The 20,987-nt window shown below is 39.6% G+C and overlaps 1 protein-coding gene across 5 annotated transcripts in view; it reads right to left on the bottom strand.

Annotated features, from left to right (window-relative positions):
* The window catches only part of SIPA1L1 (signal induced proliferation associated 1 like 1), a 227,194-nt gene that overhangs the window by 140,246 nt on the left and 65,961 nt on the right, over nt 1-20,987 (bottom strand). For all 5 annotated transcript variants that reach the window (XM_065683010.1, XM_065683013.1, XM_065683014.1 and 2 more), the window contains one exon: nt 15,046-15,142. The gene's annotated coding sequence lies outside the window, so the exon portion shown is untranslated. The remainder of the gene's footprint in view (nt 1-15,045; nt 15,143-20,987) is intronic.

The raw sequence follows: 20,987 nt of genomic DNA, 5'->3' as shown, positions 1-20,987 counted from the left end.
TCCCTCCATGAAATAATCTGATTAGCTGAACTAAAATGCCAGAGAGATGCCCCTTGTCCTTAACAAGGCAATACAAGCACATGTGCTATGCACTGGAGTTCAGAATTCACACACCCCTCCTTTTCTCAAGGGTGAAAGACCCTCGAATAACCATGAAATCAGCAGATGGGAGAAGCCATGACCACCCCCTCCAAAGGGGGCACCAGCTTAAAAGCATTCAGTGAATTAACATGTAGTCCAAACTCAAACATGTTCTACTTAGGTTTTTTTCCACCGTTTGCAGTTCAGTGGTATAAGCTGGATATACTTCATCCCTCGGTAGCAATAACAGCTGAGGTTTTCAGGTTTGCTTTTTAAGTCAAAAAAACAGAACAACTATAACTACAATTCAAGCAGCAGGATTTATTATTTCAATAGCTGTTCGCAAGTGAGATTAATTTAACTAATGATGGGGAAAAGAACATAAATAGCATGGAAAAAAAAGAAAATAAATCAACCTTCACTCATAAAGTGCAACATTTCCCTAAGTTCAGTAACATAATTCTGTTGGTTTAGGTCTTGCAATTTTTATTTTTAGCAAATATCCTCAAATTTTCTTTCTGGTTAAAAAAGGGCAAACTTGTGTAAAACTCTGCTGCACAACTACATATTCAGTCCTCTACCCATTTGGAATTATTTTCTACTTTTTTTCCCACCTAGAATGCCTTCCCAGACATAAAACAGATTAAACAGAAGTTATCAGAAAACCTACATGGAAAAATAGACTAAACCAGATTGAATTTACATCTGTTTGCCTTCCGTTGCTTTCTACTGTCCTGGTTTTACCAGCGTAGCCTTTACAGGGAATTAAATAAAGGAAGAGATACAATACCTTTGTGGAGCCGGGGTTTGTGTGCTGTTTGAACGGTATAATTGGCAGCACTAGCAAAGGATGTGCAATGCCGGTTCAGTAATTCACAGAAGAAATTTGTCAAACCATTCAGGAAAAGAGCCATGAGAGATCTCTGGACAGTCTCCAGCCACTATGACTTCAGCTTTCAGCACATGTAGCTGTGTTACAGCTATTTCAACAGATAATTTTGAACCATGGTCCTTGACTAAGTGATTCCAGTCATTACAGGGGAAGACCTATCAGCCAGGCCGTTCCAAGATCTATATTACCAAGTACATTAATCAGATACCTAGCAATACTTTATATTGCTGAACTTACAGGAGGTCTGCTCAAATGGCAAACATAGAACAATAAAAACAGTCGCATAAGCCACTCATTTGTCTGGCTTTTTATATCTTTGCAAGCCAAGAGCCTCCTTCTCTGCACTCTTTTATACTGCTCTGACTCAGGCAAGAAGACTTTTCAGTCCTAGTCTTGTCCAGACAGGAATGCAGAAGAACACCATACATGCAAGTAGGTGGTTTGCAATAACAACATGGGATTGGTTACTCCATCCAAGACTTCCTGAGTGAAATACCAGTCCAACAAAGCTCTCCAAGATAGCTTTTGGGGTGGTAGGCTACAAATCACACTCACATAAAACAAAAGATGTGGAGTGTCATCTTTTCAGTTTTGAAAATGACAACACTGCTTTCAGGTTCAGTAAGAATGAGTTACTTAATGGTGGCTTTTCAACAGCATCCTGACTTGGACAGCCTACATCAATTCTCGATCTCACCCAGGCCATCTCACCAGTTGTCTCTACAGAAACAACTAAACACGGTGGCACATAGCATTGCCAGCCAGTTTAGAATCTGGTTGAGATGAAGGACCCTGATACTGAGGGCTCCATAAGGAAGAAACAAAGTTTGCAAAAGTAACACTCAAAACATATTCTCCTGTAAAAAAAAAAAAATAAAAAAATCTGATTGCAGAATGGTTTGGGTTAGAAGGTACCTTAAAGATCCTCTAAATTCCAAACCCCCTGCCACAGGCAGGAACGCCTTCCGCTAGACTAGGTTGCTGAAAGTTCCATCCAACCTGGCCTTGAATAATATCCATGGCCTCTCTGTTCCTGTGCTTCACCACCCTCACAGTGAAGCCTAAACTTCTAAGCTATTACTGATTTGCTTTGAGAACTAGTAAAACACAGGAGATCTCAGAGCAATACAAAAGAGGGTCCATGACCTTTCACAGTGGTGAAGGAGTGGGAAATTACTTAAGAAATGGTAAGACAATGTAATTCTGATGCTTAGAAAGATTTTTATATGTTACTGGTGAAAGAGAAGAGGGGTAAAAAAATCAATTTAAGTTAGAGTAGAAAGACAAATAACAGTTAGGAAGCCACATCAAACCAACATAACACTCTCTTGGATAAATGTCTTAGTGAAGCAACAGGTGTAGTTTACATACCTGACACTTCTGACACTGTTCGATACAATCTGGAGACTGTACATCCAAAATAATCAGTGTATATCAGCATAACTATTAGAAAACTTACTTTCAGAGAACTAACACAGTGGCTCAGTATAAAAAAAACAGAAGGCATTTCACATTGGTTCAGATAGAACTTGTCCTGCAGCAAGTTTTGCTTAGTACTTTCATTATTAATTTGGGTGATCAAACAGAGGCCCCCCCCCCCGAAGAATCCAAAAATACCAAAGTGAGGGGCAAGAGTTGCAAGGACTATGGAGGAGGAGATCCAGATGAGCATGGGAAGTCAAGGATTCTAAAGCTGAAATGATCAAAGCCTCTGCAAGTGAAAGCTAAGAAAATGCTGTAAGTCTGAAAAGAAATAATTAAAGCAAAAAAAACTCACAAAACAAAACACCACACAGAAAATTAGCCATCTAAAGAGCAATAAAGCAGAAAAGTACTTGGGGGAGCTGTACTGGATCACAGACCAAGTATACATTATAAACCCAATGCTGTTCCCAAAAGCCAAGTATCAGTCTGGAATGTGTTAAGACTGAGGCACAAGAAGTCAAAGTATTTCAAGTCTACTTAACACCATTGTCCTTGCTTTAAAATACCATTTAGATCTTTCTTACATATTCTAAAGAACAGATCCTAAAAAAGCTGGTTCTAAGGTTACTACAACACATTGACAGCAACTGAAAATAAAACCTCATCTTCTTTATAAAGTTGTGTATATTTGGATTTCCAAGAGACATTAACAGTAAATAAATATAGTCTTCATGTATAAACTCATTTTTGTGAATTACTTTAAGTGACAGTGTACATGAACAGATTTGTCTTCCCCCTTGAACTCCCTTCCTCTAACACAAGAGTTCCTTCCAAATTCAGTCTCCTCTTTGCTTGGTCTTGTAAAAATAACATGAAGTACTTGAAAAATTAATTGATGCATTTACCAAAAAAGATACACATGCTACTGCTGATACCCATAACAATTCTACTGCTTTTTCACATTTGGCAAGTCACCCTAAGCAGTCACAGTTCTAAACCACGTTTCAATGTCAGGGTTTTTTCCATTACGGAAGTAGTTACATTCTGATTCCATCTCATGTCATACTTACATTAAAACAATTTAGACTTGACAGAGTTGTCTATGCACACTGATTTTAAATCTTATCATGCATGTATTTTAGCTCCTTTTTTTCAGCTTTCCTGTGAAACAGCAGTAATATTGCAAATCATACTTCACCAAACCCGACATGTATTTACAGCAGTACAGACACTGAGCATCTATCAGAGTTGAAGTGTCAACAGCACATACAAAAGTATGACACCATCTTTCAGCCTTTTAAAGAATTCAGACTTTCATCCAACTCTTGCTTAGATTTTACACCACCATGGCTCCAATTCCTCCATCAACATTCTTTTCTGCTAGAAATTTAATACTAATATGTTACTCATATAGACAGCAGTTTCTATGAACCAGTAGATCGAAACAAAGTCCAAACACACACTCATAATGGCCATAAAACTAGAAATAGACAGCATTCCCCCTTTTCCTTAAAAAAAAAAAATGCATGCCTATTTACCAGTTCAGAGATCTAAAAGCCAGAGTAACACGAAAAAACAGTCTGAAACCCCAAGACTCTTCATATATTATGTGAAAAATATTTGCTATATCATGTGAAAATATCTGCTGAAGGAGAGAACAAGATTTTGATTACATCTCCAGGTCTACTCTAAATCATCTGTGAAAACAGACCATGAAGTCTGGGTCTAACAGACACGCACGAAAAGGAATGCAAACCTCCTCCATCTACAGGAAGAATACTTGCAGTACTGCAAGAGTAAAGAAGGTAACGACTAGCATATATACAAAAAGGGGCTATTTCTCTGGTACTACAGACAAAATGCACTGTTTGCAGATACTCTAGCACCCACTTGCAAAAACACAACTCAAAACATCCCTATTATCTATTTGGTGTGTAGAATAGATTTTTATAAAGCTTTAAAAACAACCCTTCACATCTCTTTTGCCTTACATTTGCAATCACAGAGAAAACATCAAGAATCTAGCATTCAAGTTAGAGAAAAACATAAAACACCACAAAACAAGTTACTGCCACAAGTTATCACATCCACCTGAACAGGGAGGCACCATTACACCTGAAGGGAGATAAATGCTATCAAAAATAGGGAATAGCAATGATGTTATTCCCTATTTTACCCTACAGAAGTCTGGTCTCTGCACTAACACAGAATTTCCATCAGAAGACAATTCTAAAAGCGTCTATCACCTACATTTTGTTATTGTTTGGAAACTTGAGATAGTTACGAGCTCAGCACAGTTTGTTCTATCACAACACCAACCTTATTCACCAACAAGTCTCACAACCACCAATTCCCAGGTACAATAAAGAAATTTGTGAAGCCTCAATGCTTTTAAAAGAAAAAAAAAAAAACACAACAAAACAACAGAACAAAACTCACTCTGTATGGAGAAATCAATAATTAAAACTGACAGTAGTACAAATCACAGTGGTGATTTCTCACAGGTAAATACAAGCTCATGGTTCCTGGTCCAATATTTTCATTTTTAGATGACAATTTTTCTACACATCAGGTAAATCTTTATGTGTCCAACCTCTTAACCACAAAGCACAAATAAAGAAAAAAGAAATAAAATCACATTAGAGAGCATACAGCTGTCTAAACACCTGCTGAAGTCCAAAAAAGAAATCATACATTACTGTAAAGGATTTCAGTTCTTGAAAAGGCTAGCCAGAGGCCTCTCAGTATCATCAGTAAAACTGCCTAGCTCTGAGGTTTGTTTTTTGAGTTGGGGACAGGGACAGTTAAGCTGCTTTTTCAAAGTATTTTGTCCAAGTAAAGATGATTTTACATAAGGTCCCATTCCAACAAATTAAAAGTTAGTTCATTACCTGCCAGAATACAAAAAAGCACCATAAGGGTTTATATATAAACTACAAAATACTGGCCTATGTGTTACATTTTGTATTAATTGTACTGTTATGAGAAAGGTCAACGATGCTGGTTTCTCCTGCTCTTGACTGCCACAGATCTATCACTACCCTGTATACTCTTACCAAGATAATTCATGTACTAAAAACACACACAGCAAAAACCCTAACACTAATAAAAGGGACTTCAGAAATTAATTACTAGATCTAGTAAATAATACAAAGAATTTACAGGACTATCTTACACAAAGTCATCTTTGTTTCACGTAAACTCATGGCACTGGAGATATGAGCTTCTCAGCTGCTCAAAACAGGAGCAAGACTTCTCAAAACACCACATTTTCGTGTAATATGAAATATATTTTACACAAGATACCAGGTAATATATCTGTGCCCTCTACTTTAATATACTTTCATTCTAGTACTACAAAACCGAAAATAAACAAAAAAAAAAATAACCAATGTACATATGTATGCTCCTCTGCCAGAAAGCACAAAAGCATTTTGACGTGGCTGTTTCTGATTTTAGCTAATACTTACTATTAAAACACTTCAATAGAGTTTCACAATTTCTTGTCAGATGTACCTGCTGTACAAACACTATTTTTCAAATGCCAGACCTGAAATTGCAGGTCTGCTCACTTGTGCTAAAAATAAACTAATACTGTAAGCACAAAGTTAAAATGTAAAAAAGCAAGCAAAAACAGATTAAGATAAAAGCTGTGTTTTATTCCTCCATGGATCAACTGAAATAAAAAACATAGAAGACAGGTATTTCTAAATTCACATCAACCGTGATTAGGATGATCCTGAGCTGCACTGACAATCGAAATGCCAAGCAAGAAGTGATGTTTCAATACCTCACTGGTCAGTTTAGAACTGGAACATAATCACTGCACAGGTATTAACCTAGAATTATTTTTTTTAATAGGTAAAACTGCATCTGCAATCGGGATGACGGAACAGGCAGCAGGCTCTTCTGTAAAGCTCAGAGCTGCAGCACCAAACCCAAACCTCAGCCTCAAGAGTTTGTTCTGCTTGAGAAAGGGAAGAAAAGGGTGTCAGTTCTCCACAGTTTACCTAAGGACAAGGAAGAAAACATCTCATTTTTGCCATAATAGCATTATGCTCCACCCCCCCACGAAAAGTCTGTCAGGAAAACACCACCAGTAACTGTGGCCCCCTTTGGTTATAACATGCTAGGCAGCTCTTGTAGCACCTAAAAATTTTGTTTAACGGTCATACTTGTGGACACCTTTCAAAGCAGAATTTCAAAGTATGTATTAATACACTTTAGCAATTTCCCCCACACAGTAAAACTCTAAGGGTCTCTAAAGGTTTCTTACATCAATTTGATTCAGAAATGACTCATTTAAGGGAAATGCTAAATCTCCATTTTCATTTAATAGTCAGAATTAGAAAATCGCTTAAATCCTGATTATATAAAAATGTCAGAAGGTCAGCCACAATCCTCTTTGCACTGTAGATGAACAATTCCAGAAGTGTCCTTAGAGCACCCAGGCTATTTTGTTCATTGGCTGAACAAAGTACGGGCAGAAAGTATGTAACTGCATAACTATCCTCCACTAATGAAGAGCCATATTATTTGGTGAATATGGAGTAACAGTAAAAATGGTAATAAAAATGCAGCAGAAATGCCTTTAGACATGTCAGTAGAGGTTTTATTCATCTGGGGTAAGCATAGGAATGTTCGGGAAAGCCCTAGCCATGCAATTTTCCAAACCCTGGAAAATTTCACATGCTGCAATGATTCACAGCTCTGAAGCACCCACTGTTACTGTACCAAACAGATAATCATATATGATAAGCAGACTCATTACCAATACTACCTGACATTTCTCAGTTCTTTGCAGAATTATTTACACTGAAGATTATAAACTGATGGATATCAATACCCACATACTTAAAAGCTCATAAAGAAAAAGCCCACAACACCACCCACCTATAGACAGCAGTAACAATTATCCTGTAGGGAACACTGGTCCTTTACCATAAAAATGTAAAAAAAATTCTACCTTCAATACCAAAGCAATCCTACTCATTCCAATTACAAACTGCTGCAGAATTAGAAATGATAGGAGAATGGCAACAAAGAGCAAAAGGTACTGGATTTCCTCATTCAGAGGGTCCTGATCTGAAAGCCACCAGACATTAAGTAAGTCTACAGCTACCAATCTATCTTATATTCCTCCATTTACATCTGTTCTGTGCTGTCACAGGCAGCACCATGAAGACAGAGGAAACTTAGATTTGACAAAATACAGTAAGCTAACTGTAAAATTAGATTTCAGGATGAAAGACAACAGTTAAGTGTTTAATGTATGAGAAAATGCATCCAACTTGTACAAATATTTAACCAGCTCTTTTGAATATCTTTCCAGTATCTATAGAGATGGCTGCAAGCCTCAACATTCCTTTCTACATCCAAACCATTTTAATAAAAGCAAAGCTAAAAAACCCAGACCAGCCCTTACTAATAAAAGAATAACAACTGCTTTGCAGAATAATCTAAGAGACTACTTAGCCCACAATTTAATACCACAGCAAAAACATTTAATAGCCACTGCCTTTACCTGCTCTTCTCTCAAGTTTTCAGTATTACTAAATCTACCTCTGCTTCCCTTTTATAGGCAAGGACAGATGCAAGGAACCAAAATTTGCAAGGAGCCCATGTCTGACCCCTTTCACCCTCCCACAGCCGAGCATGTAAATGTTTAAAGAACACTATAAACCTCTGATTCTAAATTAATCCTAGCTGGGATGGCACTCAGGCCCCAGACATTTCGCAGCTCATCTTCTTTCAAATAACTCCTCCCAACAGCCACTTGTTTCCAGAGACGAGAAGCTGAGGCCTCAGATACTGCTTCGTAAAGAACGGTGCACTGGTTCTCAACCTGAATCTTTCTCCTCAGCAAGTCTCTGCAAAGAGTTCTATAGCACAGGTGCTAGAGGAGAGGAAGAGAGGAATAAAAAGACAAAGCTATGCTAAAGAAAATATATGCCTAAGAATAGTAGAGAAAATGAAGGAAGGTGTTCAGAGAAAGAAATAACACAACAAAAAAGAAATATTAAAATTAACTTGAAGTTCAGATTATTCAGTGCTTCCTCATATCCTGAAAAATCATGTCTATACTACTACCTGAACATATAAACACTGTACCTCTGAGCTATGGGCTTTACAAGCACATTACCAAGAGTGCAGCAGCATGAGGAAGCAAGAACAGCAGTGGCTGTTCCTCTAAGGCATGACTGTCGCACAAAGAAATAAAGGAAAAAAAAAAAATAAAAAGATGTCTTCTCCAGTGTTTCTTGTGTCACAGCTACACAACCATAAGCTTCCAAACAACTCAAGGTGTGCAGGACCAAGACTGGCTCAACAACCAGATGAGGAAACAGCTTTCCTGCTTTTGTTCTGCCCACATGTGGAGTGGAGGAATTGAAGGCACCAAGGGCTGGCCAGGCAAGCACTGATCTAAGGTGCACCTGAAAACAGTTAACACATCCAGACATACAGCTTCACAAATGACAGGACACTGACATGGACAAAGAAGAGGAACATCCTGAAATGATATGGAAAGTCTGCATGCACACAAAACACCTAACAGCAATAAAACCAAAAATTCCACCATACTGTATCACACCTTAGTTCTATTCAACCAATGTCTCAAAGACTTTTCCACCATGGATTTCTCAGTTTAGAGAAAATTCTCACGTATTTTCTAAAATACATAGATGTAAAACTTTAACTTGATGAGAAATCTTGCTCCTTCCCTTCTATCTCTACTGGAGATGGACAGGCATGGGAAACACTACAGCTCAAACACATGAAGACATTCAGGTTATTTCTGTGAAAATATCATACATAAAGCCAAAGCTGAGTTTTTAACTGCCCTGATGAGTTAGAAAATGGTTTAAACTTCTGCAAACTACAAACTTCCTTTGTTTAAAAAAAAAAAAAAAAAACATAAAATAAAGAGATGAGATCTTAGTGGTATCAACGGTCAATATAATAAATAGCATTGCTTTGAGGTCCTGAAGAACTGTGTATTAGTACTGAGTCTTGATATATGGAATATATGGAATGAACTAGTGACTGATGACATTCATCTAACAGCATATGCAAGGCAAAAAAATAAAGAGGCCAACATGCTAAAAAACCCATACAAATTAACAGGAAGCACTACTTACTAATTATACTACTGCTACAAAGAAGACAGACTTCCTTTATTCAAGGATTCATGTGGAAAAGACAAGGGTAATGGGTGCAAGTTATTCCTGGAGATTTCAATTGGACACAAGAGGAAAATTTTTCACAGTGAGAACAGTCAGACATTGGAATAATTTCCCCGGAGAAGTGGTGGATTCCCCAAATTTGGACACTTTTAAGATTGAGCTGGACAGGATGCTGGGACATCTTGTCTAAACCATGCTTTTGCCAAGAAAGGCTGGACCGGACAATCCCTGAGGTCTCTTCCAACCTGGTAAGTAAGAGTCTGTGACAATGCAAAAGCTATACAGCACCATTCACATTATGATGTTCATATACTTTTATGTTATGCTATATACATAAAAAGACATGACTAATGCCTCATGGTGACAAGATCTGTAAAGCTAGCATCACACTCTCTAGTAGATGCTGATCTTTATCTTTCATCAAGTAGAGCAGAGTCAAGTTGTGGTTTTGCATTATGCATAAGCAGTGAGTACAATTATACTGAAAAGGAAGCTGATCTCCTCTGATCTCAGGTGGAAAGTATGAACTCACATCTTCACAGGTGACACCTCTGTGCATTACTCCAACTTCCGAGTTCGCTTGCTTGAAACTGTGTACACAAAAGAGAACTCACACCACGCAGTTGTGGCTAATCTCACACAATCCGCTAACATTTAAACAAGCAAGATACCAAATAAGAGAGCAAAACAGTTACATTTGTTTGGCACAGAAAACTGTAATTAGTTCTTGATTTCACAGTTCAAGAAGGATGCTGAAGAACCAGGCAAAAGAAATTAATATCCCTACAGAAAGAATACAAAGAGCAAGAGAAGGAGGGAATTTGATCTTTCATCAAGCAGAGATACAAAAGAACCACCAATTACTAGAAATTATACCTAAACAAATTCAGGCTAGAGATAAGGCTTCTTTTGCTTTCAGACAGATTGAATCATTTAAGAATTGCTCATTTTCAAATTCCCAGAAATATTCTCATCGAAACTGGATGCTTTCCAAATAAATGCTGTATTTCACCTTGTTCGATCTGAAGCAGGTAACTTTAGGAATTCTAATAGTCAATACAGTTATAGTAGTAGCAGTTGCACATGTTCTCAAAACACTTTATAAAGGAACCAAGCATTTTCCGTCTGCAGGTAAAAAAGCAAAGCAGAGAAATAGCACTAAGTCAACAACAGCACATGAATGAAGTTCAGAGTTTCTAATTCTACTTTTGCTACTCTGTGGTCCCTTATGATTTTGGGGTTTGGGAAGGTTGTTGTTTAGGTTTTCTTGGAGAAGGGAGGTAGTCTGGTTTTTGTTGGCTTGTTTTGGGGTTTTGCTCTTTTGAGGTTTTGACTGGGTTTTTTTTTTCTGTCCATGAACTTACTTTTAGCTCCAATTCACAGATTCTCCTCTTGTTCTGTGTCTCAGATTTAATTGCAAATTTTTGGTACTAACCTGCAATGCATTTTAACTGCTGAAGTCTGTTGCTATTGAACTTTAAGCAGTACAACAGCATCCTATACTTTAACAATACACAAGCTGAGCTATGGAGAAAATCAAAATACCAGGGTTGCTCATTCTTCATCAGCCAGTCCCACAAAGTGTTAATATAGCAGGAACAACTACAGAAAACATCTCATTAATCAGTGTGCTTTTGTAATCATGCATAACACCAGGTCCACAGTTACTAGTTCTAAGTTATACTATATTCCACATTTTAAAGACAAAATTAGGAAAAATTCATACACACAACAATACATGCATTTAAGCTACCAACAGCTCTCCACATTTACGCAAGCTACAGAACTCATAATATTGAGTCTTACAAAATCCACTCTATTTCCAGGGCAAAGGACTGCAGCGATTAAGCATCCAGACTCCTTGCCAGTCTCCAGCAGGCTATGCTAAAATCCATGCTGTTAAATCCTTGCAATCTTTTCTAATTCAGGCTAGCTAGATTAAAGCTAACTTGGGTGTGCCTAACCATTCTGAAATCAGGAAGCGTGCACATACAGTCTATGTACCCTCATTCTTGGCCTGTGTAGTCAACAACTGCCTGCAACAGCAAAGAGCACAGATCATTACAATCCATACCACTAAATCTTCAGTCATTCTAAACTAGGAAAATAGCCTAAGACTCTTGCCAGTTTATGGGTAGGTAAGAATTAATGGAATCCAGGCTTTCCTCTTTTCACTCACTCATATAGATACGGTTTAAAGAACAGTACATTCAGAAGTCTCACGAACAAGGAACTGAAAATGAGACTTTTTTCCTGAAGACCCATTTCCTATTATAATGGACATATTTAGTTATTAAGAACATTATCCAAGTTTTTTTGAATGGTCCAACTGCAATTCTCTAGAACTGCACTACACTAAATTACCTCCAACTATGACACGCTAATTTTTGCCTATTTACTGCACTGGTTAAGCATAAAGGAAGGTTAAAATACACTAAGCACTTTTTATTTCTTTTCCGTTTAATGACAATATTGTAGTTATCATTGAAATACCACAAAGACATCACAGAAGGCAGTCACTAGGTTGGGAATGTTCACGCATGAGTAAGATCCAATACCCTTATCCCCTCTGTCTCTCAGGTACATGCATACAAATGAAATGCATACATGCAGTCCTCAAGCAGCATCCTTTCTTTACAAGAAGCCCAAGACTAAACACTAATTGCGGGGGTTTTTCCTAATTTTCTTCAGACTTCTCAGGGAAACAGCTTGAAGTACAGACCTACACAATCCTAGCAACACAGACCCTTTGTATAAATCAACTAAACCTTTGGACAATTAGGGCAGGGGGGAGGTAAACCTACAAAATATGAGAAAGGAACACAGCTCTCTAAATCTCCTCCTGGCCATGCAGAGAAAGGGTGGGTACCCATACCCATACCACTGCCATCTCCCATTACAGAGTATACAGCATTGTGTACTCAACCACATCACCTGAAAGGGCAAGAAATAATCATTGAGGCAAAACCTTTCCCACCCCAACCAGACCTTATCACCATGATAAATGAAGCCATAAGGCTTCAACTCGTCAACAGGAAAAGAATAGTTAAGATAAAACCAGCAGCTTTAAACACTATCCTACAAAAGAATAACTTAAGGTCAACATCAGCCACTTAGGCACAGTGAGCACCTCTTCCTGGTCCTTCCCCCTGGTCCTCCCCTCTTTATTTTAAGCATAGGTCAAGAAGACATAAGCTATCTCAGGTTAAGCTGTATAAGTTTCATTCCATCTATATTACCAAAAGAACTTGGGGAACCTAACAGAACAAAGTTTATGCTGCTGAGTCTTCCACATAAAGATCTTTTAAATTAGATTTAGTATTTGAAACATAAGCAAATGTCAGCTTTATTGGAGCACGTTATTGTTTCTAAAAAGGCTACCTGTTAACATGGATATGTTTTACTAAAACATTTTACTCCCAACCATAAAACCTGCTGTCAAGTTTCAGTAAACAAGACTAGGTCTATAGGACCTCTAGTTTACAAGCTCATAAACAACGAGAACAGTTACTAGTGAAACAAATTAAATTTTAGATACAACTTTGTATAAATAGATCTGTTATGAGCTAGAATTTCATTATTTAAAATAGTCCACTGGGAAACAATTTCCATTAATGAACAAAAATTACACATGTAATATAAAGGAACTTACCACCTTCACTAAGTACTTCAGTGGTATACCATGGTGACATCATCACTGGCAAAGTTAGTTTAATTACTGAGACATTCTTTATGGAAAATGTATGACAAAAACCCCAAACTATAGAATCCAAATATAGCGGGGGGAGCGGAGAGGGGGGAGTATTCCCTTACTTTCCACCAATAAGTTAAATTAGCAGCTGAGAGACTCCTTTTACTTCATCACTCAAGACAGCATTTTTTCACTGTTCATGCCCCACTACACAGCATTTAGGATCAAAGTATGTCCCGTGAGACCACAAACTTCAAAAGCAAAACAAGACAGAAGTTCTGTATGGTGTGCTGGGAAAGAGATGGACACAGTATTTTCTCCTCTATCTATAACTTTGAGAACTACATACCAAAGAAAACCACAATAATGACTGCATATAAAAGCTGACACTGGAGTGCCAAGTGAAGAGGTAAGATGATTCAAGGGGAAAGTAACTAAAACAGCTTTTTCCAAGGGCTCTGGATAAACAAAAAAAAAAACGTTTGTTTCCAATACATACATGTCCTCTGAAGGAAAGGTTTTGTTGTTACAATAAATCAAGCTTCAGGGGCTAAGCACTCCACTACCAACACAATGTAGCTTTGCTGACAGCATTTCAAAAGAACAGACTTAAATTGACACATTAGATACAACAACATTGTCCTAAAGGACTGCAACAACTACAGGGCAGGTTCTCTCAAATAAGAAACCTATTTGTTTCTTTAGACATAGCACACCGATGAACTTGCATTACAAGGAAGGTTTTTTCTTTAGTAGCTATGTTTATTGCACTGCTTGTCACTTCAGACAGGAATTCTTTTGCATATCCTGCACCTACAGCTTTCAACATCTGTTAATAAATAGATCATTAAAATCCATTAAACGGAGAAGGTTGCGTTTTTACTGCCTGGCTGCAAATCAGCGTACACACTGATCCAAGTTCAGATGTCAACGCTGCTCTCCCTGCAGTCCCCAGCAAGTATTACAGTCACCTCCCTTCAGGCAGCAGCACTACGGATTGCCCAACATGTGACATTAATTCAGGAAGCCCATCCGCATGAAAACAAATCCACCCCTACTCATTTTGCAGGGCCAACACCACTGCTCCCCATCCCTCCTCCCTCTACCCAAAGCCACACACTGCAGTTTTCCAACCTTCTTGATCCAGGTCATTACACATCTGAAAAAGACTTGCATTTGATACAAGGCAGAGGGCAAGCCTGCACAGGTGGACCCACAGCATCTTGCACTTTCACCATCTTTTTTATAGTTTCACAAGCTCCCTAAAAATGTATTTCTCTGTGAAAGAATAGATCATGTACTAAAAGATAGTCCTTTTCAAGAACTGGGCATGTTTAGTATAATCATCCCTTCCTTACAACATGAGTTCAGTTTCACACGTAGATTAAAAGAAACCACCTACAAGAACTACTGTGTTTTAGAAAATGTGACAAAACAGGCATTCTGTCACAGCCTGAAAAGAGTCCAACCTGCTTTTACGAACACTTCCACAAATACCTAGTAGAAAGGGGGAAGGAAATATTCATCTAGTCCCCTTACATCTCTCTCCTGAGAAAATCTCTTGCATATAGAGGATGCATTCAGTGACAGACTGGGATACAGTCTGGCACACAGCAGCAGCCAGCCTACCTGCTGGAGACCACCCCTTCCGTATTGTACAGAACACTACATGCCATCAGCAGTCACAAAGTCAACACTGATTTTTGTGGCAACTGGCACTACTCCAAAGGGTAACTGTCACACAGTACAGAAAGTGGAGCATGCACACTTACCTATCCAAATTCCTGAGAAGGCAAGTACACACAGCTTTAGCAAAAACTCCTGGTGGCTGTCACGATCAGCTTCAGAGGAATCATGCCATGGTGAGACCTAGAAGCAGAAAGACCACGGGTATGAACAATATTTGAAAGGGAAACAAACACGTTAAATCTTTTTCAAAAGGGAAATGGTATTGTGGAAACTGTGCTAGTTAGAAGTCAGAAGCAACAAAGACTTACAAAACTATGAACTTACTAAGTTTATGCAGCTAGCTTACTCATTTGAGAGAGCTTGCATGAGAAGTTTCTTAATATAACAATCCTAAGCTTTCTTTTATCACCCTTTTTCTGAACCACATTATTTTCTTCCAGAACACATTCTGGCAAACATTTGGTTACACCTGAAAGGGGACATTTCACAGCGCTGTGGCCCACTTTTTTCTCACCGTTTTTGACATAAAGGCCAAATGCAAAGGAAAGAGGGAGGTTAAGTCACTAACTACACTCCTCTAAGAAGTCCCCAAGTATAGCAAGGAAAAATGGCTCAAAGCTAGTCCTTCATATTTACCAGGTCCTGTAATAAAATCTGTACTGTTTCAAAATTAGCCTTAATATCTGACCTCTGTCTATTGCTACAAAAGATGACTGGAGCCCTCTAAAATTAGACTGGGCAAACAGATGTAACCATGGCGATTCATACTGCAGTCCCGAGAACTCTGCAGGGGCACAAACTGGAGGTAGAGCAGAGACAGTGAATTTCTGTCCTCTCCTCCCACCAAGCTCCAGCGTTACAGGAGATGTGTGGTGAATCATATCAAAAAGATGGATTAAAATCCAACTCTAAATAAGGAGACTTGAGGAGATGACCTAGATCATTTCTCCAAATCTGGTTTTCCCCAGTCCAGATCACTGCACAGCTACATAAGAATTTGTGCTGACAAAAGGCAAAGAAGGCACAGGTCAGGGTAAGCAGTCAAGGACAGCTGCTTTCAGCTGCAATACCATCATAAGCTGCACCTAAAACCATGGTACAAGCTCTATTTATTCTGTTATAGTGATCTCTGAAATTTGATAGTTTGATATGCAACTAATTTTTAGTCATCCATTACTACTATCCCAATAATATTTCCAGACAAAGTTGAATAAAGTTTGAATAGTTGGTGGCAAGAACATTAGTATCAACCAAAATTCTGTAAGAAATGCTAGACATCATTACAACAGAGCTCAAGAAAGTAATTGTTATCTTACTTTAAATAATTAAAATACAGCTTTCAGAGTTGGTTTTTTTAATTGCAAATTAAGTTTAGGCTTATTGACAAGATACTATGTGAAATTAAGACCCTGGAAAACTAAGAAACATCATCAAAAGAGCTGCAGTACATATCACATGCAGCAAAAGCAGTCTCCAAAGGTCAGAGAGAACTAAACTCATATTTAAAACAAGGTAACATTCCAAGAAGAATTGCTTTCTAACTTTCATACTATCAACAAACTGAGCCTGTCTCTTTCAAGTAGAATCATATTCTAACCTTGGGGCAGGAAAGTTCAATTATCGCTCAGTGTAATGAGGCAAGTAAAAGGTTTAAAATCTACCTGCTTGCAATTGTTACTGACATTTTGGCAAGTCATTTGGGCAGCAGGTAAATAAATCATTTCTTCAGGTGGTGGCCTTCTGCTCAAAAAAAGATTTCCTTGCTTTCTTCAGGGTGAAATTCTTCACCTATTCAAGCATTACTAAGATGCATCATAATTCCAGCCCAGAACTCTCCATTTTCTTTGGTGTTAAATTATAGACCTGCTGTGTAAAGACAACTTTTTTCTTTTTTTTTTTTTTTGGTAAAAGATTGCCTGTGAAGCTCAATTGTGATTGGGAAGGCCGCCTACACAGCACAGAGGGTGAGAAAAAACACACTTGCAGAGCTGAAAAAACATTGGTGTGGGCGTAAAGAGGGAGAGAAGAACAAACTTTGTTCTGCTGAAAAAGGCTATTTTCTTACCTCACCCTTGAAAGAGCTAAAATGTGTTCCTTGAAAAGAATTCAAAGGATTGTTTGCTAGGTTCCAGATGTCAATATGCAGCACAAACAAAATGAGGAATCCTTGCAGATTCATCCCCCTGGCTTCAGAATCTGCCACCTACCCAAGGAATGGTTCACTTCCCCCCCTTTTCTACTGCATCCTGCAACAGCTGTTCACACAGAGCAGCAAGTCACCTGCACATCAGCAGTCCAAAGCCTTATATAATTAACAGCATCAGAAAGCATTAAAATTGTAGCCAAAGCCTTTCCAAAAAGGGGAAGGAGAACGCTCTCTAGAAACACTAAGAATAACTTGTATTTATTCTCAGCAGAATCTATCAGTACTTGGAAATCCTGACAAAATAACTACAAGTACAGATGTTCCTTTCTCAGTTTCTTTCCCCCCTGGCCTACACAGCCTTCAGTCCATTCATCTTCCCAGAAAAGCAAGCAGGCCTTTGCAGAATGTCCTATTAACTACTCTAGATTTTCAAAGGAAAGAAGGCATGAGCATCAGAGGAAAATATCCATCTAAGTTTTCTTTAGGAAGGCACCACCTACACATGTACACTTTCTAAACAAGTGAGTCTACATGATGTGTTCCCGTGCCATCACAAACCTATGAAAATATTTTTAATAGGTCTGTCTTTCCCTTCCCAACAAAAACAAAAGGCTGTTGACATATGTGCATTAGCTGATTATTACTGTAATTACTACCAGAGGAATGAAGACAGCCAGGACAAGTTAGAATAGAATCATAGAATCATAGAATAGTTAGAGTTGGAAAGGACCTCAAGATCATCTAGTTCCAACCCCCCTGCCATACCCAGGGACACATCACACTAAACCATCCCACCCAAGGCTTCACCCAGCCTGGCCTTGAACACCGCCAGGGATGGAGCACTCACAACCCCTCTGGGCAACCCATTCCAGTGCCTCACCACCCTAACAGGAAAGAATTTCCTCCTTATATCCAACCTGAACTTCCCCTGTTTAAGTTTTAACCCATTACCCCTTGTCCTGCAACTACAATCCCTGACTAAGAGTACCTCCCCAGCATCCCTATAGGCCCCCTTCAGATACTAGAAGGCTGCTATGAGGTCTCCACGCAGCCTTCTCTTCTCAAGGCTGAACAGCCCCAACTTCCTCAGCCTATATTCATACGGGAGGTGTTCCAGTCCCCTGATCATCCTCGTGGCCCTCCTCTGGACTTGTTCCAGCAGTTCCATGTCCTTTTTATGCTGAGGACACCAGAACTGCACACAATACTCCAGGTGAGGTCTCACAAGAGCAGAGTAGAGGGGCAGGATCACCTCCTTCGACCTGCTGGTCACACTCCTTTTGATGTAGCCCAGGATACGGTTAGCTTTCTGGGCTGCGAGCGCACACAGAAGCCGGCTCATGTTCATTTTCTCATTGACCAGCACCCCCAAGTCCTTCTCTGCAGGGCTGCTCTGAATCTCTTCTCTGCCCAACCTGTAGCTGTGCCTGGGATTGCTCCAACCCAGGTGTAGGACCTTGCACTTGGCATGGTTGAACTTCATAAGGTTGGCATCAGCCCACCTCACAAGCGTGTCAAGGTCCCTCTGGATGGCATCCCTTCCCTCCAGCATATCAACCGGACCACACAGCTTGGTGTCATCGGCAAATTTGCTGAGGGCGCACTCAATCCCACTGTCCATGTCAGCGACAAAGATGTTAAAACGAAACCAGTCCCAACACCGATCCCTGAGGGACACCACTCATTACTGGTCTCCAGCCAGACATTGAGCCATTGACCACAACTCTTTGTTTGCAGCCATCCAGCCAGTTCTTTATCCACTGAGTGGTCCATCCATCAAATTGATATCTCTCCAATTTAGAGAGAAGGATGTTGTGTGGGACAGCATCAAATGCTTTGCACAAGTCCAGGTAGATGACATCAACTGCTTTACCCTTGTCCATCGATTCTGTAGCCCCATCATAGAAGGCCACCAGATTGGTCAGGAAGGATTTCCCCATACTGAAGTCATGCTGGCTGTCACCAAGCACCTTGTTATTTTGCATGTGCCTTAGCATGTTGTCCAGGAGAATGTGCTCCTAGATTTTACCAGGCACAGAGGTGAGACTGACTGGTCTGTAGTTCCCTGGGTCATCCATTTTCCCCTTCTTGAAAATGGGGGTTATATTTCCCTTTTTCCAGTCATCGGGAACTTCACCTGACTGCCATGATTTTTCAAATATGATGGCCAGTGGCTTAGCAACTTCATTCGCCACCTCCTTCAGGACCTGCGGATGGATTTCGTCAGGTCCCATGGACTTGTGTATGTTCAGGTTCTTGAGATGGACTTGAACCCGGTCCTCCCCTACAGTGGGCCCTAGGTCTTCATTCTCATAGCCCCTGCGTCTGCCTTCCAAGACTTGAGTGGTGTGGTCAGAGCTTTTGCCAATGAAGACTGAGGCAAAGAAGTCATTCAGAACCTCAGCCTTCTCCAGATTCAGGGTACCCAGTTCTCCCAAGAGCTTCCTCAGGGGTCCTATGTCGTCCCTAGTGTTTTTGCTTGCTACGTACCTGTAGAATCCCTTCCTGTTATCCTTAACATCCCTGGCTAGGTTTAATTCTAACTGGGCCTTAGCCTTCCTAACCTGGTCCCTAGCTTCCCGGACAACATCCCCATACTCTACCCAGGCCGCCTGTCCTTGCTTCCACCTTTTATAACACTCTTTTTTCCCCTCTAAGTTTCCTCAGCAGCTCCTTATCCATCCAAGGAGGTCTCCTGGCCCTCCTGCTGCACTTCCTTCTAGTTGGGATGCAGCACTCCTGAGCTTGTAGTAGGTGATCCTTGAATATCAACCAGCAGTCTTGGGCCCCCCTGCCCTCCAGGGCTATATCCCATGGAACCTTACTAAGCAGGCTCCTGAAGAGGCCAAAGTCTGCTCTTTTGAAGTCCAGGGCGGTGAGCTTGCTGCACGTTCTTCTCACTGTCCTGGGCATCTCAGTTTCACCAATGAAGTTCAACATGAGAGGATGCGCTGCAGGGAAACAAACAAGCTGCTGCTCCTATGGCACCAGACCAGCCTACAATCTATTTGCAAAGCTTACCTCAAATGGGATAGGACTCCTGCACCTCATTTCCTTGAGTGTTGAGGTATTTTCAAAGCCCTGCGCGCCTAGCAGTTGACTGAATTCCTGTACCCACATTAGACTGATGCAACAAAGCCTACAGAGCAGTACTCCTGAAAGGCCACCTCCAATCCAAGCTTTCACAGGGCTTTAACTTTCATCTCCAGTCAAACATATGCTGTCACTGAGGACACTGAATGCCGGAAACTGATAAGCAACATTACTACAAAGTAAACTTCATTTTTACAAATCTTTTCAACAATATGATTGCTGAGCACTAATGACTATTATTCATACAGAAACACAGGTAGGACAGGATTGTGAAAAGCACCAAGCCAGCTGACTTGTACAAACTTATATGGCAAGCAAAAAACAGCACAATCAGAAGTTACAGCTAAGCTCTTAAAATTACTCTTAAAAATACAATGTAGTTGCTCCTGAAACTGACTGAGGCACAAATTCTTCTGGATCAGAAAGGCAGATAATGATGGAGTATCAAAGGGAGGTATAAAAGAAGGATCTGAAACATTGAGTATAAAATGGTGAAAAACACAGAAGCAAGAAAAGAAGGCGATGTAGACACAAATACAAAAAAAAAATAAAGGCATATAAAAGGTAGCAAGAAATTAAATCCCTTCTTTTAGGAAAATTATAAAAGAAGGTATATAGACTTCCACCAAACTTAGAAATTACAGCCATCTTGACTTTCAGCCTAGTGAATAGCAAAATACTATGTCTGACACCATAATACAGCCTCTCTACATTCTAATACACATATTATTCTAATAAACCAAAACCCCATGAAAATATTACACAACAAATGAATCGCATGCATAG

Source organism: Lathamus discolor, chromosome 6 (genome assembly GCF_037157495.1).
Source record: "Lathamus discolor isolate bLatDis1 chromosome 6, bLatDis1.hap1, whole genome shotgun sequence".
NCBI lineage: Eukaryota > Metazoa > Chordata > Aves > Psittaciformes > Psittacidae > Lathamus > Lathamus discolor.
This window is presented reverse-complemented; position numbering and strand designations above follow the sequence as displayed.